Below are 19,584 nucleotides of genomic sequence, written 5' to 3'. Positions count from 1 at the left end.
AAATGTGTACACTATATTATTCAGTTTTCCATATTGTTAGGGTTTCTTGTGGTTTTCTACATCTTAAGTTGAAGCAGAATTACACTTGATAGTCTTTAAATAAATTCATTTTCTGTTTAAATCAGTTCTGCACACTAGGAATTTTGGCTGATGCAGGAGGCAATGTATGGTAGTAGTTAAGGGTAAACAAAATAGTTCAGAAACAGCTGGTTTTGAATCCCAGCTCTACCACTCATCACTAACTTTATTAGCTAAGAGATCTTAAGCAATTTTTCAACTCTATAATTCATTCTCCTCATTTTTAAGGTAAGGACTAAATAAAATAATGTATGCAAAATGCCTAACACAATTTTTGATCTAGAAAATACTTAGTGAGTGGTCATTATTATCTGATTTAAATTTTATCTGAGTGAGCCTGGTGGCAGAGCAGAGGACGGCCTGTGGGTAAGAGAGCCAAAGAGGCCAGAGGGCCAGATAGCAAATCCATTCAGACCAGATGAGAGGACTTGAAATAGGGCTACAGAAAAGGTAATGGAGAAGATGGACTCTGAAAGACTTACACATAGTCAAGTGTCACGTGGTATCATGTGCTTGTTGTCTCATTATCCCTGTTAATATCTGCCTTCTCCATTAACTTCTGTCCAGTCTAGTATCACATAAGCTTATAATTGTTTGTTTATCGTTCTCTCTCTTCTCAATGGGAATCCTTTGAGAGATGGGCCAAGTCTGATTCACTGATGTATTCCTAGTGCTGTAAACAGTATCCAACCTATAGTAGGCACCAACAAGTTCATTGTATTAAACTTGACAGGAAAGTTGTTCTATTCTCTTTGCCCCCCTACAGCCAATCTTCAGATCATCTGTAGTTGAATGTTCAATTGTTAGAACAGTTCCTTTCCGGTAGCCGAGGAGCTCCTCCATTTTGGTTTTAGCTAAATCCTACATTTTCTGGTGATCTTGTCCTACTTCTTGGTGTTCTGTAGGAAAAGACAAGGCCAGTATAGATGTTAACTGTGAACTGTGTTGGGGACTTAGGCCTCAATAAAGCAGCTACACTACCCCAGTGATTTATTTGTCTGGGACCTTTATACTGTCAGAGTCCCCAGATGCATTATAAAAAATTTAGGTCCTAATTTCTTTGACTATGAGTACATAGTTAACTAGCAGGTTTATCTGAGAGGCAGAAATTAGTTACCTGTGCTGCCAGTGAGTATCTTTTCCCTCAGCCTATATTGCTGTAAACTTTCTAGCTTCTTGGGTTTATCTGCTTATTGCCCCACTCCACTTCTGCAAAGGCCCTTATATAACAAGATAAACAAAATTATATTCAGCAGAATTCCTTTTCAGTAAGAGGGAGGTTTGTTTAGAAGAATTTCCTTGACAAACTTTCTTGGGAAAGAGATAGAGGGAGGGAGGGAGGAGGGTGGGGGGAGAGAGAGAGAGAGAGAGAGAGAGAGAGAGAGAGAGAGAGAGAGAGAGAGAGAGAGAGAGACCTCACTGGGAAAAGAACAAATCAAATCTGAGAAAATATGGGAGATTTGTCTGTAGCCCCCACAGGAGACCAAAAACCTGGAGTCAGAGGGGTCGTGGGAGGCAGCTTGCTTTGTAATATGGTCCCTATCACTCCTCCTTATAATCCCCACATGTTCAGTAAACTTACCAACTTCATATCATACTTGGAATGAGTGACTTTAAAAAAGAAAAAATAATAATGATAGAAAAAATTGAAAGCAGGTGTCCAAACAAAAAACTTGTACAAAAGTGTTGATAGTGGCACCATTCACAGTAGCCAAAATGTGAAAATAACCCAAATGTCCATAAGTGGATGAATGGAAATATAAAATGTGGTATATCCACACAATGGAATAGTATTTAGCCATAGAAAGGAATGAAGTACTCTTACATGTTACAGTATAGATGAACCACTGAAAAACACTATGCTAAGGGAAAGAAGCCAGACACATACTGTATCATTTCGTTTGTATGAAATATCCTGAATAAGCCAACCCACAGAGACAGAAAGCATATTTGTGGTTGCTATGTGTAATGCAGAGTAACTGTGTAATGGTTATGAGGCTTCTGTTTGGGGTGATGAAAAGTTTTGGAACTATATAGTGGTGGTAGTTGGACCACACTGTGAATGTACTTCGTTTCACTGAATAATTGTGCACTTTAAAATGGTATATATTTAACCCTAGAACTCTGGGACATGATCTTGGAAAAAGTATCCTGTGTTACCAGTGGTTAGTGAGAAAAAAGAGGTAGTTCAGAGGGAAAATGGTATATTTTATGTTGTGTATTTTACCACATGCATGTGCACACACACGGGCTGAAGAGGGCAGACGGGGACGTGGGGTCAGTGGGAGGGAGACTACTGCAAGGACGCCTGGAAAGGAGTGGAAGGCTTCGCCTCTTCCAGCTGGGGGCACTGGGGTTTGGGCCAAGGAAAACCAGATCTGACAGTCCTGATGAGCACCCAAAGAGAAAGGAGAACATTACAGAGGGTTTGTAAAATTTGAAAGTCTAAGCAACAACCAAATGATGTGTAATATAAAGAAACCCAAAGTGCATAGACATTTACAAACTTGCTGTCAATGCAAGTTTACAATATTGTTAAAAATGCTTTTTACAGTGTTATGGACTGATTGTGCCCACTCTTCTCCCTATTTATATTTTGAAATTCTAATCTTCTATGTGATGGTATTAGGAGGTGGGTATTTGGGGAGATGATTAGGTCAGAGGCTGGGGACCAAATGAATGGGGTTAGTGCCCTTAGAAGGAGAGACTTGAGAGACCTTGCTTCCTCCAGCTGCTCTTTGCCTTGTGAGGATACAAGGAGAAGATGACCATCTCCAAAGCAGGAACTGGGCCCTCACCAGAAACCAGATCTGTTGGGTCTTTGATCTTGACTTCCCAGTCTCCAGAACTGTGGCAAATAAGTGTTTGCTGTTCAAGCCACCCAGTTTGTGGCAATTTGTCATCGTAGCCCAAACTGACTGAGACACGTAAGTGTTGGGTAGTCACTCAATCTACTTACCATTATCAATGGTGGGTATGGTTTAAGTCTGTGCAATGGTAAAATTCTCAGTCAAAGTTCAGTTTTGTGCACATGGACATATGTCCTGGTATCAATTTTTATCAACATTACTATATCTTGAGTATGGATATAGAAATTTATTTAATAAGAATGAATCTACTAAGCCCTGGCTAGTGTAGCTCAGTGGATTGAGCGCAGGTTGCGAACCAAAGCATCACAGGTTCGATTCCCAGTCAGGGTACATGCCTGGGTTGCAGGCCATGACCCCCAGCAACTGCACATTGGTGTTTCTCTGTCTCTCTCTCTCTTTCTCTCTCCCTTCCCTCTCTGAAAATAAATAAATAAAATATTTATTTAAAAATTTTTTAAAAGAATGAATCTACTATAAAGCTTCTCTCATAATCATCCATGGAGGATGGTGCTAGGGACCCTAACATACTGGAGAGGCAGCCTGGAGCAGTGGAAGGAGAAGAACTTTGTCATTAGAACATCTGCTTGCATCCCCCTCACTAACAACCCTGAGATGCATGATTGAGACCATTGCTAAACAGCTGGTGCGAAATCAGGGCCAGCTCCTTACCCCGATGAGGGGCAGAGTGATGCTAGAATTGTTTGCCTTTCTTTTTGTCATTACCTTCATTATCTCTGTTGGAATCCCGAGGGCCCATTCATCCTGTGTGCTGAGGTCATGGTGGCTATACTCCATGGAGAAATCTGTGTTTCTTCAAAGCTTCATCTCCTTCAAGTCTTTGCTCAGCTATGACCTTCTAGCAAAGCCAGCCCTAGGCTGCTTAACACTCCTCTTCCCAACACCTCTCCTATCCCTGACCTTGCAGTAATTTTTCTTTTTCCAACACAATTTGTAAACTTTAAACACAACAGGTAATTTTTCAAACTTATGTTTTATTTTCTGTGTCTCCTTTCCGTAATATAAACAAACCCCAAGAGGGTGATCTACTTGTCCTTCACTTGTTAGGAGTTGGTATTCTTCTCATTGTATGTTATATTGGTGCTCTGCCAATGTAGAGATGACTTTATCTACACGGTGTCATCTGGCTATTAGCTTCAGGGGTAAAGTTCTTGTGTTCCACTTCACCAAGATCCTTCCTGCTGGACACCCAGCCCAGAGATAGTTGGCTTCTGTGGCATTCTTCTCAATAAGAATTAGCTTTTATTTTGCACATTAATAATGTTGATTTTGAACTTCAGTGAAAGAGTTGAAAGTGCACTATGTACCAATGTTCAACCACATTGGAAAAACTAGATAATAATGTTGCCAATTCTTAAAATAGAGTTTATTTGGCTAGTAAGAGTCATTTATTTTAGAAGTTTCAACTACATAATTTAACATTTAAATTTTAGCTTAAAAGTAATTCATGTGCTTATTATAGCCAGAGTAGCTCTTTTCTAGAATAACTCACAGTGGGGGACATTTAAGAGGACACCCGGTAAGACCACACAACCCAGTGACATCGCCAAACATTTCCTTAAAAACATGAAGAGAATAGCCACATTGTTATAGACACAAACAGGTCAGTTCTGGTCCTGCTTGGAGACTGGGACTTTGATGAGTTGGTCTATTTTTCACATCACAAAATCTACACGTCCAAAAGATAATTTGATCTGAGAGAAGATGGTGGCTGTCAGGAAAAGTCAGGACGAACATAGGTAGTTTGTGCTTCATCTCCTTTTCACCTGGTGGTAGACGTGTTCAGGAGATGTTATAATATGAAACTCATGATTGTGATGTATGGTCCTAAGATTCTTGCATCCACCCACCCATCCATCTATCCACCCATCCACCCTTCCTTCTCCCTGCTTCCCTTCCTCCACGCTTCCCCCCATCATTCCATCATTCCATCATTCCATCATTCCTTCATTCCTGAGCCTTTTTCATGAATCAGGCATCACGCTAGGTGGTGGGGAGTGGGGATGAATGCAACCTTGGCGCTATTCTAGAGAGGCTCACAGTTTAGGGACACTTTATGGTTTAATGAGCCGGCAGGTTTGCATATTGTACATCTTTATCACTTAGACTCTGTAACAGGCATTGCCAAGATCTGGGATGGTGAAGAAACACTTTTAGGAATAATACATTGACAGTCTCACGATGGAAGAAACATTATTTCCTTCAAAATAACATTTTAAATATTTTCAGGCTTTCCTAATAACAGCAGTAAGTCAGAGTCCAGGCTAAGGGGCCACTGAGCGTTTCCTAGCCCCAGAGCCATCCAAAGTCTCAGGCATGAGAAAAGCACAAAGCAGTTTTTGGTCGAGGCCAGCAGTGTGCGTTGGAGGTGGGGGAGCCGTCCTGTTTGCTTAAGCTCAGGAGACAATAAAAACAATGGCAAACGCTGATGAACACGGGATGCTTTATGGCATCTGGAAAGGGGGCCGACCACTGTTGGCCTTGTTCTGTCGCAGACTGGCCCCAGGAAGCAGACAGAAGCCCGCAGACATTGCCGTGTTCTCATGAAGAAGACGAAGGAGAGGGCGTAGAAGGCTCAGCAGACGTGCTCGTTTTCATCAGTGCGCTTTGCCGTCCAGCTCGCAGGAGCGTCAGAATCTCATTGTCAGAGAGAAAACAAGGTGATGAGGGTGAATAACCTGATGGGGACACAAAGGCTCAAGAGAAGTAAGTGCCTGTGAGATTTGGGAGGAGACCAGGAATACCAACGAGGCAACAACGGCATGGAAACGCCAAGCCCAACATGTGCCTGTGAGCCATGCTGTCCGCAGTACCCCCCTGCCCCTCCCCCCCCCCCCCCCCCCCCCCCCCCCCCCGCCTGCTTTCAGCTTTGCCACTGCCGAGACTCCAGGTTGTATTGGAAGAAGTGACCATTCCTAAAATATTTTCATTGAAATAGAAACTGACCCTTGTTGGCTGCTGGTTTAACAGTGTAATTCTTTCGATGGCTGCTGTCTGATAAAGACTCACTCAGACTAACTCAGTGATCGGGTAGCTTCGACCCAGGTTACAGTCTTATTGCCAGGCCTGTGGAGGCCCAGGGACAGTCTTGCAGCCAGGCCTCCTGAGTCTAGAAATGAACGCAGTCCCTGAAAGGTCAATCAGGATGCCTTGTGATTCTGGTGGCAGAGTCATCTTCTCTCCTCAGTACCACTGAATCAGCTGTAGTTCTGTGTTCTCACCTGCACTCAGCCGCTCTGGGTTCTTTCTTTCCATTGTCTCTGAATGGTATTCTGCATTCACATCTGCTACTAACTGCTCCTTCTTTCTGCAGACCTCTTAAGAAAGAGCATCTTATGGTTCAGCCACCACCCAGGTGGACTGAGATCACCCCATGCCAGCTTAGAGGTTGAGATGCCACTCCAATCCACACACTGAGGCCAAGGTAGAGGGGCCAGTCAGTCTCCCTCAGAAAGGTCCCAACAGGAGGTGGGCAGTCAGGATACATGCTGGAGCAGTTTTGTAGTGACACCAGACAGGCAACTAGCTGCAGTCTCCTGCCCAGGGTTGGGTGAAGCATGTAACATAAAGGACCGAGGATGGCCATGATGCCAGACCCCACACTGCTATTTGTAGATGAGCTCTGCCAGCAATGAGGTCACTCTCACACATCACTTGTCTCCCTGCACAGCTCTGGGCCCTTGTCCAGATAATCCAAGAACTGCTAAGCGGTTGGGCAGTAAAGCCAGGTGAAGAGGAGTCTTTGAAAACATAGTCTTGGCTTCCAATCCCAGCACTGTGACTTTTCTTTCTATGCTATTATGTTGGAAAATCTCTCTGCCTCAGTTTTCCTCACTTGTAAAATGGGTATATAAGTACCTATTTCATAGAGTCGTCATGAGGCTAGAGGAAGGAGCGTCTTTTATGTCCCCGGCTTGACCAGTGTGGTCTAAAACACAGGGTTGGTTGTTCAATTCTTCTAGTGTCCCCTGGGCAGGCCCTCAGGCCTCCCTGTCCTTGTAGCCACTTCGGAGTCCCCTGGCAGAACCTGAGGTTGTCATACCTCCTCACCTGGGCTACTTCCTAGGAATCCACAGATTTTTTTTTTTTTTGACACAACTGTTATTTTAGTGTCTTTCCTCCAGCCACCTGGCCACCTTCCCACTGGACTGTTTCTCTCCAACCAGAAAAAACCTGCCTGTCCCCAACTCTGTGCAGCTTGAACTGGGAGATGAGCAGCACCCACCATGGGTAGCAGCTCTCATTCCCCACAGAGTGCGTGATGAAAAGCAGCAGGATGGTAGAAGTTTGACTTGCTGTGCATGTATGAAAGTGGAATTTCCTGAGCTTTCTTACAGTGTGGCCCAGCTATACAGGATGGCTCTGTTTGCCTCAGGAGAGACGTACAGCCCTGACCCCGAGGACTGCTGGCCTGGGTGGGGGCCCCGTTGGTGGAGGTGACATAGTGGGATTTGAACAGTTGGACTGGGTTACTTGGGCTCCAAATATGACCCCGAGCTTTTCCAATCCTATCCTTTCAGAAGCTTTTATCTAAGAAAATATGAAGGCAGTGGATCCCAAACCCTGATGTTCTTTATTCACTTATTGCCACCCTCTCTTTTTCTTTCCTTTAAGATGAAAACTTTTATTATACTTTTTTTGAAAACAAGGTGTGCAGCTTGGACATGCGGAGATGAGAACATAGCCTGAGGTCGTATGACGTGGTGCTATGGCTCCTTCATGACACAGCATGGGGGAGCCTGGATTAGAAGGTAAACCACATTAGAATACTTAAACGTAGTTGGGAAAGCCTTTTAAATCTTGCTCATCCCTGGGCATCTTTCTCTGCATATCTCTGGGGTAAATCTATCAGCCTGTGGAGTCCCCTGTTGAGATGAAGGTGGGGCGTATGAGGAGTTGGAAGAGAGAAGGAAACATCAGGCGAGAAGGTCAATTGCTTAAAGGGAACAAAGGACAAAGGTCCCTTTGATGTGGGAGCTCATTTCTACCTTTTGAAAATGGTTATCTTTATTTTTACCAGCTTCAGATTCAAAGTGGTCTCCTCCGCTCTGGCTTGTGGATTACTTTCCTTCCCAGCACAAGCCGTGTATTAGAAACCTGAGCATCCAGCACTCTGGAGGCAGAAGATTGTCTCCAGGCTGGATCTCTTCTCATGTCAGCGTCAGGACTGCTGGCTACCAACTGTTTCTCTGACTTCAGGGAGCTGAGTGCCAGGGCTTGTGGGCTGAATCCTGGTCTTTGTTGAGACACTACAGCAGACTCTTGATGTCACGTCAGGGTTCAGAGTCCATGCCAAGGTAGATACATAGGATATGGACACTGGCACATTTGGCCACCTAGGCAGCCAAGAGAGAGGTGACAGCTGGCACCCATTATCCACATGCAGGCCACCCGGGGGTGGTCACATCAGACGCGGTGCCAGGAGGGAGGAAAAGCGAATCAGAGATGACACCTAGGGAACAAGAAAATTGGTTGACTTATTTCCTTCCCTTCCTGTTACTACAGCCTGGGGACAACTTGGGACATTTTGTGGTATTCCAACAGGAGATGTTTGAACTGCTGCCTACATAGAGGCGAGCGAGGGAGACTTGCTTCCGCACTGGTGGAATATGGCTGCTAACACATAGGATGGGCACATTGTGGGCTTTCAGCGGCTGGGAGAGGTAGAGAGCGGGGCACAGAATCTTGCTTTGCTACCTACAGAATCTCATGCTTGCACCCTGGAGCTGTCTCAGGCCATGCCTTTCTAAATGCATCAGAGTATTTAGAAAGGTCTCAGGCAGGGCTCTGATGCAGCCACACATGGCCAGAGACTGCAGCAGTGACAGGCTGGCCCCTGGGTTCTTGTCTGTGAGAACCACTCCAAAGGGACCCAAAGGGACCCGCGACTGTAAAGGTCTCTGCTGGGACCTGCTGGCCGCTCCCTGAGTGGACGGCAGGGTCCTGCCCTCACAGAACTTCAGTGCAGTACCTGGTTGTGGGTGGACGTGCACTGAGCTTCAGACCCTGTGACGAGCACTTTCAGTCTGCATAGCAACCATACGAGGGTAGACAGTTATTTCCCCCAGCTTAGAGATGAGGGGATTGAAGCTTCAGGAATTTAAGTAGCTTGCTCAGGACCACATGGCTACTAAGAAATGACGCTGGGATGAATTCAGGCAGTCTGGCTTCAGATGCTCAGTTGTGGATTGATTTTTTTTTTAATGTAGACATTACTAATAGCCTCTGTAGTATTTTTACATCTTAATTTCTCACTAATGGCAAGACACAGTAAAACTAGCTGTTCTTATAGAAAGTATTCTATGACAAATCCAATGACACTTTCTTACCTTGATTCTTATCCAATCTGTACGGTTCTCGGGAATGTCAGGAACTGACTGCGAATCAACTGGCTCTAATTTGGTATTTGTAACTCAAGGAGGCCAAAGAAGGAGAATTGCAAAAAGGAAGTAGACAATAATGTTAGGTGCTACAGAGGAAGAAAGTAAAATGGGTACTTAAAGGATTCCATTAGACCTGTGAGTAGATTTCTTATTTTTGTGGTGACTTTGGTTAATAAAATTATATAGGTCTATATTTATTGTCTCCTTGTATGCCAAAGAGGTACTTCTCCTCTCTCTCCGTTGTAATGACCTAGGTCATGTACACCCGGTACCGCACTCAGAGCACATGGGGGCAAGCACTGCAAAGCCTGCAGGCCTCCCTCCCACTCCTGTAAGCTGGCACCCTGCTCCCTTTCTGGGAAGCAAACCACATGCCCAGTTCACTGTGTGTCGTTCCTGAGATATTCTACACACGTGTAAAAATGTGCACATACTCTTCCTTTTACAGAGTATCACACCAGATGCAGCGTTCTGCACCTTTGTTGTTGTTACTCTAACAGCACTCTGTAGTCTTGTAGACCACCCTGTAGCAGTGTGGCAAGCTCAGTGTGTGCAGATGTGCGGGGTTCCAGGGTGTGGACATACTCTAATTTATTTAACACATGTCTGTTCCCAGCTGACCCTTAAAAAGCACTGACATGTAGGAGAGATACTGGAAAGGGCTTTCTCTCTCGAGGACAGAAAGGTAACTATCTGGAATAAGTAGGAGAGCTGAGACCCATTCATGTGCTAAGAGTTACTGGTACTAGGGCTTATTGAACTAGACAAGGACTAGCTTACTTTGGAGGGACTTTCTTACCATCTACCCCCCTGCATTATGATTTAGACACTTCATTTCTGAAAATGGCAAACCTCCTTATACATTAACTGGAAGCAGCCAACATTCTGTCTTCAATCTTTTTGGAAATGAGGTAAATTATAAATCTTTTTCACCTTTGTAACTCTAGCATCCTCAGAGATTCTAAGTACCTTTTAGTTTTCTGTCCTCTAATTCTTCATTTCTAATAGAAAAGATTCGACATCAGATCTGCCCACTTCAAAATCCACTACTTACTGAGTGACTTTGGATAGTGGCTGAACTTTGACCTTACATTTCCTCATCTGTAAAGCAGGACTTGTACTACCTATTATCTTAGGGTTTTTATTAGGATTCGGTGAGCTAACATTTACAGTGCCTAACCAAGTTCTTGTCAGAAAACAGAAGTTTAAATTGTTCACTTTCTCTTATTTGCCCTTCCACCTCTTATGGGGTGTGACCCATGCAACTGATCATTGCTGATTCTTGGTGTACTCAGATGTCAGCCTATAAATAAATTGGAATAGAGATTTATAAATCAGTTTCATATGAGTTTGGTTGGAATCTTAGAATAGAATAGAATAAAACAGAATATAATCTTAGGAGTTTTATTTCTAGTAGAGGATACATAACCAAAAATTCATTTTTGTGTGAATTGTATAATTTAAAAATTATTCACAGAATTAACAATTCAAAACATATTTTAGCGACACAAGCAAAAAAATGGTCCAAAATGGTTTAAAGTGATTTTATTCTCACGGAAGTTCATAGTTGTAGGCCTACTTTAAGGCCCACATCAGTTGCTGTTGTCAGGAATATTGTAGCTCTACCTGAAACATATGGGTGAAAGAAGAAGAGCAGGTGACAAAAGTCAGGGAAAACGATGCTGGCACGCAAATTAACATGTTATTACAACCACTTAACATTAATCCTTTAGGAGAGTTATAGGCTCATGTGGCTGTTTCTGGATTGTTAGGATACTGTGTCACCTTGGTACGTAGGGATCACTTTTAACACGGTCTGCTGTTCCTCTTAAAATTGAGCCACGTTGATGGGGCTAATGCTTGATAATTTAGAATCATCTGGAGGTTTCCATTGTAAAAGCAGCTACAAATATTTAAAGCCTGATACCCACTCATCAATAGCCAGGAATCTCTTTGGCTATCAATTTTTGAAAAATTTTTAAATGTATTTTATTGATTATGCTATTACAGTTGTCCCATTTCCCCCTTCTCTCCCCTCCACCCTGTACCCCCCTCCCACCCGCGTTCTCCCCCTTTAGTTCATGTCCATGTGTCATACTTATGAGTTCTTTAGCTTCTACATTACCCGTACTATTCTTGCCCTCCCCCTGTCTATTTTCAACCTACATTCTGTGCTACTTATTCTCTATACCTTTTTCCCCTCTCTCCTCCTCCCACCCCCCTGCTGCTAGCCCTCCATGTGCCCTCCATTTCTGTGGTTCTGTTCCTGTTCTAGTTGTTTACTTAGTTTCTTTTGGTTTTGCTTTAGGTGTGGTTGTTAATAATTGTGAGTTTGCTGTCCTTTTACTATACATGTCTTTTTCTTTATCTTCTTTTCTTAGATAAGTCCCTTTACCATTTCATAAAATAAGGGCTTGGTGATGATGAACTCCTTTAACTTGACCTTATCTGAGAAGCACTTTATCTTCCCTTCCATTGTAAATTAGAGCTTTGCTGGATAGAGCAATCTGGGATGTAGGTCCTTGTCTTTCATGACTTGGAATATTTCTTTCCAGCCCCTTCTTGCCTGTAAGGTCTCTTTTGAGAAATCAGCTGACAGTTTGATGGGAATTCCTTTGTAGGTTACTGTCCCCTTATCTCTTGCTGCTTCTAGGATTCTTTCCTTCCTTTTTACCTTGGCTAATGTAATTATGATGTGCCTTGGTGTGTTTCTTCTTGGGTCCAACTTCTTTGGGGCTCTCTGAGCTTCTTGGATTTCTTGGAAGACTGTTCCCTTTGCCAGATTGGGGAAATTCTCCATTATTATTTGTTCAAATACGTGCTCAATCTGTTGCTTTTCTCCTTCCCTTTCTGGTACCCCTATAATTCAGATTTTGGAACGTTTAAAGGTGTCCTGGATGCTCTTAAGCTTTTCCTCGATTTTTTGAATTCTTATTTCATCACGCTTTCCTGCTTGGTTGATTCTATCTTCCTTCTGGTCCACTGTATTGTTTTGAGACTCAGATTCCTTCCTTTCACTATTGGCTCTCCTCCACGTATCTTCCTGCATCTCTTTTATGGTAACCTGCATCCTTTCATCTAAATTGCGCCGAAAATCAACCAATTCCATGAGCTTTCTGATCATCAGTGTTTTGAACTGTGCATCTGATAGATTGGCTATTTCTTGATCGCTCAAAAGGATGAGTCCTGGGGGACTGATCTGTTCTGTTGGAAACATGTCTTATGTCTTTCCCTGTCTCTCCTGTTTTGTTTGTTTTTTTTCCGGTCTGGTCGCTCTTGTTACGGTGGGGGGCGGAGCTTTAGGTGTTCACCAGGGCTGGGCACCCCGGTCGCTAGATTGTGATGTTATATGTGGGGGCGGGGGCGGGAGCGGGAGGGAACAATGGCGGTAGTTCCGTTCTCCTGGGCTCAGACCCTTCTTTGGGATCCTGGGCCACGAGCTCTGCCCTGGTCCACAATTGCTGCCTCACTGGGTCCGCCAGCCGCAGCTTGCGCACTCAGGGATCACCGCTGCGTTCTCGAGCCCCGTGGCTGTCGCGCCGATTTCCCGCCAAATTTTCCCCAACCTCCGGGCGCCACTGACCTGCGCCAGCCCTGCACCTGCCCGGCTTGTCGTCTCCTACCAGTCTGGATGTACGGGTCTCCTTCAACTTCTTGGCTGTCTGACTTCCATTCAGATAAATCCTCTATTAGTTCTGAGTGATATTCTATCTGTAAATTATTGTTGTTCTAATCTTGGTTGTGTGAGGAGGTACAGTGCGTCCACCTATTCCTCCATCTTTCTGGAAGTCCCCAATTTTTGAAATTTCATGATTCCATTGAACCTAGGGCAATTCAGCTAAGGGAAGTTGAGTTTGTCCTGAATTCTCCGTGTTTAGTCTACATGCATTTCAATGTGGTCACTGTAACAAACCAGAAACTCAGCTTCCAGTTTTCTTTACTCACATGTCACATGAGCACAGTTTCGTGTGCCCCTGGAGTCAGGGTGCTCCGTGTCATGCAGTTTTAAACAACTATGAAAGATTTTCTCTGATGTCTGATCTGGGTATGTTTAAATGAATTAAAATGTTCACACCCTGCTTCAACTTCTTTTGAGTATTACCTCAAAATTGTAAATTTTAAAGACATAAATTAAAAGTCACAATTTTAATCCCACCGGGATGTGAGCTTGTCTTGTGATCTGTCCTGATACAAAATTACCTGATGGTGATGAAATGGAAGCTTCCATTTCAGGGCAAACTTTTTTTTTTTTACACTTGAATTTCCTTTGTCCTTTTTAATTTTGCCTTTTTCTTTCATTGTAGATCCCCATCTATGCCAAGTGGACCGATCTTTCCCATGGTTATGCCAACCTCTCACATTCTCTCTGACAGAGGGTGGGGCCTGGTGGTGCACGTGTGTGTGCTCTCTAGTGTGGCATTTGTTTTGTGGACCATCCTGAGCTGGCTGGTTTGGGCGAGTGCCTTGCTTCAGGGCCCCAGGATACATGCTCAGGTACAACGGATCACAAAGGAGAAAAAAGGGAGGTAAAGTGACTGGCTTGCGTCGATCAGTGAGGAGTGGCTTGGCAAGACCCCAAACCTGCTGCTTCCTCTATCAGGAAGTTTCGAGCACTGGAAGGAGGACACATTTGGAGCAGATAGGTGTGTACTGTCTTTGGCTCCATCATGTACCAGGTATGATTTTGAGCAGGGCACTCGACCTTCTGCGCTTTTCTTCCATCCTTAAAACTGGAGCTGTTCCTTGTCACCTGGCAAAGCGGTTCCCTTTCCTGTGGATCTCTATCCTCAATCGTGGCTTTCCCAGGGCGGTAATCAATTCTGGGGAGAACTACCCTTGGGAGACAGATAAAACTGTTTTTTAAAAATATAATAAATATATATTTTTATTTTCTACTTATTTTTTAATTGTATTCTATTGTATTTATTAGCAAAGCGTGGCCTTGCTGGTACAGACTAGCTTGCTGCATGCCCAGCTCTGGAGAGCAGCGACGGAGGCCTGGCAGCGCTGGGAGTGGCCTGCGGAGCTGCCCTCGCCAGCTCAGACAGGACTGCGTGGTGGGCAGTCTGAGAAAGGCTGACGTTTCCCCAGGGATTTTTTTTTTTTTTTTCAAAAAAGACCCAAACTGATATAGGTGCCACAGAAAGGTTTCTATCTCGGAACCCTGGCAATGTCCTTTTATGTGACCATAGGGCAAGCTTAAAAAAAATTATACATTAATTAATGAAAATATATTTTTCTTTTTTAAAAAATCTGCTTTTATTTTTAATTATAGTTAACATACAATATATTAGTTTCAGGATACAACATAGTGATTAGATATTTATATAACTTATGAAGAGTGATCACCCTGATAAGCACAGTACCCATCTACTACCATACATGTTATTAAATTACTGTTGACTTATTCCCAATCTGTACTTCTTAAGCCCTTACCTTTTTCACCCATCCCCCTCAAACACCCTTCCATCTGGCAACCCTCAGTTTATCTCTGAGTTTGTTTCTGTTTTGTTTTTTCATTTGTGTTTTAGATCTGACATGTAAGTGATATCCTGTGGCATTTTTCTTTCTCTGACTTATTTCACTCACCATGATGCCCTCCAGATCCATCCATGTTGTCACAAATGGCAAGATTTCACACTTTCTTATTGCTGTGTATTATTTCATTATGTGTGTGTGTGTGTGTGTGTGTATATATATATATATATATATACCTTTATATATATATATATATATATACTTTTTTATATATATAAAAAAGGTATATATATACCTTTTTTTAAAAAATCCTCACCCAAGGACATGCTTATTGACTTTAAAGACAGAAAAGGATGGAGAGAAATGGAGAGAGAGAGGGAGAGAAACATCGATGTGAACGAGAAATATAGATCAGTTGCCTTTCATATGTGCCCTGACTGGGGACTGAACCTATGACCTTTCGGTTTACAGAGCGATGCTCCAACCAACTGAGCCACACTGGCCAGGGCTATATACCACTTTTCCATCAACTTATGTACTGATGGACACTTAGGTTGCTTCTATATCTTGGCTATTGTTAAGTAATGCTGCAATGAACACAGGGGTGCATATAACTTTGAATTAGTGGTTTTTATTTCTTTGGATAAAAAGACAGAAGTGGAATAGCTGGATGATATGATAGTTCTATTTTTAATTTTTTGAGGAACCTCCTTACTATTTACTCCACCAATTTACAACCCCACAACGATGCATGGGGGTTTCCTTTTCTGTGCATACTTGCTAACCTTGTTTATTAATGTCAGCCATTCTGACAGGTGTGAGATGAGTATCTCATTGTGGGTTTAATTCACATTTCCCCTGTTATTAGTGATGTTGAACATCTCTTCATATGTCTATTGGCCATCTCTAAGTCCTCTTTGGAGAAATGTCTATTCAGGTCTGCTGCCCAATTTTAATTGAATTTTGGGAGTTTTTTGGTGTTAAATTGTATGAGCTCCTTATAGTTTGGATATGAACCTTTAATGGATGTATCATTGGCAGATATCATCTCCTATTCAGTAGATGGTGTTTCATTTTGTTGGTTTCCTTCTTAGTTTGATGTTGTCCCATTTATTACCTTTTTGTTCCCATTGTCCAAGGAGACATATAAAAAATATTACTAAGAGCAATGTTAGAGAGTCTTCTGGCTATGTTTTTTTCCTAGGAGTTTTATGGTTTTAGGTCTTACATTTAAGTCTTTGATCCATCTTGAGTTTATTCTTGTATATGGTATAAGAATTCGTTTAGTTTTGTTTTTTTTTTTTGCATGGGTCTGTACAGTTTTCCAACACCATTTATTAAAGAGACTTTCTTTGCCCCATAATCTATTCTTGTCTCCTTTTCATAGAATAATTACCATATAGGTGTGGACTTACTTCTGAACTCTGTTCTGTTCCATTGATTCATGTGTCTGTTTTTATGCCAGGATTTATGCCATGTTTCTCTTTGTGTTTTGAATACTAGAACCTTGTAGTATAGTTTGACATCAGGTATTGTGATCCCTCCGACTTCATTCTTTCTTAAGATTGCTTTGGCTACTTGTGGTCTTTTATCATTCCTTGTAAATCTTAGGATTATTTGTTCTAGTTCTGTAAAGAATACTGTTTGGTATTTTGGTAGGGATTGCATAAAACTGTAGGTTGCTTTTACTGTGGACATGTTAATGGTGTTAATTCTTCCTATTCATGAACACAGCATGAGCTTCTATTTATTTGTATCTTCCTCAGTTTCTTTTTTCAACATCTTACAGTTTTCTGAGTACAGGTCCTTTACCTCCCAGTTGTTTGTTTATTCCTAGGTGTTTTATTCTTTTTGATGCAATTGTAAATGAGATTGTTTTCTTAATTTCTCTGGTAGTTTGTTATTGGTGTATAAAATGCAACCAATTTCTGAATATGAACTCTGTATCCTGCTACTTTACTGAGTTTATCAGTTCTAGTAATTTTTTGGTAGCATCTTAAGGGTTCTGTATATATAGTATCATATCATCTGCAAATAATGACATTTTTACTTCCTTTCCAGTTTGGATGCCTTTCTTTCTTTTTCTTGTCTTACTATTGTAGCTAGGACTTCCAATACTATGTTGATAAAAAGTGGTAAAAGTGGACATCCTTATCTTGTTCCTTATCTCAAAGAAAAAACTTCCTGCTTGTCACTGTTATGATGTTAGCAGTGGGTTTGTCATGTATGGACTTTATGATGAGGTATGTTCCCTCTATTTCCACTTTGCCAAGAGGTTTTTTTTTTATCATGAATGGATGTTGGATGTTCTCTAATGCTTTTTCTGCATCTACTGATATGTTAAAAAAATTATCCTTAATTTTATTTATGTGGTATATCACATTGATTGATTTGCAAATATTGAAACAACCTGACATAAAGAAAAAATCCCACTTGATCATGAATTATAATCCTTATAATGTATTGCTGCATGCAGTTTGCTAGTATTTTGTTGAGGATTTTTACATCTAAGTTCATCATGGGTGTTGGCCTATACTTTTCTTTTTTGGTAGTTATCTTTGTCTGGTTTTGGTATCAGGGTAGTGCTGGCCTTATAAGATGATTTTGGGAGCCTTTGTTCCACTTCGATTTTTGGAATAGTTTGAAAAGGAAAGGTCTTAATTCTTCTTTGAATGTTTGGTAAAATGTACCTGTAGAGCCACCTGGCACAGGACATTTGTTTGTTGGAATTTTTGGAACACTGATTCAATTTTGTTAGCAGTTATAGGTCTGTTCAAATTTTCTGTTTCTTTGATTCAGTGTTTGAAGATTATATGTTTCTAGAAATGTATCCATTTCTTCCAGGTTGTCCAGTATGGTTGGTTGTAGTATATTCTTATGATCCTTTGTATTTCTGTGATGTTACTTGTCACTTCTCTATCACTTCTAATTTTATCATTTGCCTCCTTTCTCTTTTATTTTTGATGAGTCTAGCTAAAGGTTTATCAATTTTGTTTATTTTGTCAAAGAACCAGCTCTTAGTTTCATTGACCTTTTCTAACTTTTTTTTTTTTTTGGTCAGTGTGTGGTTGCCTCTCACACACCCCCAAATGGGGCCTGTAACCCAGGGTTGTACCCTGACTGGGAATCAAACCAGTGACCCTTCAGTTCACAGGCCAGCACTCAATCCACTGAGCCATACCAGCCAGGGCTCTATTATTTTCTTAAGACTGTATTTTGTTTATTTCTGGTCTGGTCTTTGTTTCCATCCTTCTACTCACATTGGGTTTTGATTTTTCTTTTCTAGTTCTTTTAGGTGTAAGGTTAGCTTCTTTATTTGACATTTTTCTTGCTTCTTCAGATAGGCCTCTATTGCTATGAATTTCTATTTTAGAACTGCTATGTTCCATAGATTTTGTGGTCATTGTGTTTTTATTATCATTTGTCTCAAAGTATTTTTTTATTTATTCTTTGACCTCATTGTTAAACCATTCAATGTTTAGAGCATGTTATTTAGCCTCCACATGTTTGTGTGTTTTTCAGTTTTCCTCTTGAAATTGATTTCTAATTCCATACAATTGTGATTGGAGATGCTTGATAGGATTTCCAACTTCTTCAATTTTTGGAGTCTTGTTTTGTGGCCTAACATGTCATCTATTCTGGAAAATGTTCCACATGCATTTGACAAAAATGAATATTCTTTTGGGTGAAATGTTCTAAATATATTGACTAAATTGATCTGTTCCCATATTGTCATTTAAGGACACTATTCCATTGTTGATTTTCTCCCTGGATGATCTATCCATTGGTGTCAAGGGCATGTTATTACTATGAATCTCTCCTTTATGTCTGCCAAAATTTACTTTATATATTTAGGTGCTCCCATTTTGACTGTGTAGATGTTTACAAGAGTTATATTCTCTTATTGGATTGATCCTTTATCATTATAAAGTGTCCTTCTTGTTTCTTATTAGTCTTTGTTTTAAAGTCTATTTCTGTCTAAGTATTGCTACCCCAGCTTTTGATTTGTTTCATTTGCATGCAATACCTTTTTTCATTCCTTTACTTTCAGTCTGTGTATGCCTTTCAGTCTGAAGAGGGTCTCTTGTAGGCAACATATGTATGGTTCTGGCTTTTTTTATCCATTCAGCCACCTTATGTCTTTTGATTGGAACATTTAGTCCATTTATGTTTAAAGTGATTGATAGGTATACAGTTATTGTTGTTTTAATAGTTATTTTCTGTTCCTTTCTTATTTCTTGCTCTCTTCTATGTTGATGTCTTTCTATATAGTGTTATGTTTGGATTCATTTCTCTTGATTTCTTGTATGTCTCTTACAGATTTTTGGTTTGTTGTTACCATTTTCTTTGTATACACCAAGCTATGTATATAGCAGTTTAAGGTGAAGGTTGCTTAAGCTTGAACACATTCTAAAAATGCTACAATCTTTACTCACTGCCTCCACATTTATGTTTTTGTTGTTAAATTTAACTTGTTTTGTGCACATGTTTGTATCTCTTTATTATATTACATATGATCTTTGTACTTCTGCCTTTTAAACTTTGTACTAGCTTTATAGTTGGTTAATCCACTGCTTTTGCCGTTTGCCTTTGTCAGTGAGAATTTTTCTTTCCTATATTCTCTTATTCATGTTTTTGATCCTTTCTGCTTAAAGAAGTCCCTTTAACATTTCCTATAACATTAGTTTAGTGGTGCAGAATTCCTTTAGGCTTTTCTTGTCTAGGAAACTATCTTTCCTTTGATTCTAAAATGATGT

This window comes from Phyllostomus hastatus, unplaced genomic scaffold (assembly GCF_019186645.2).
Source record: "Phyllostomus hastatus isolate PE091 unplaced genomic scaffold, TTU_PhHast_1.1 phas_contig_348, whole genome shotgun sequence".
In the NCBI taxonomy this organism is placed as follows: domain Eukaryota; kingdom Metazoa; phylum Chordata; class Mammalia; order Chiroptera; family Phyllostomidae; genus Phyllostomus; species Phyllostomus hastatus.
The sequence above is the reverse complement of the archived record's forward strand: the minus strand, read 5'-3'. Positions refer to the sequence as shown.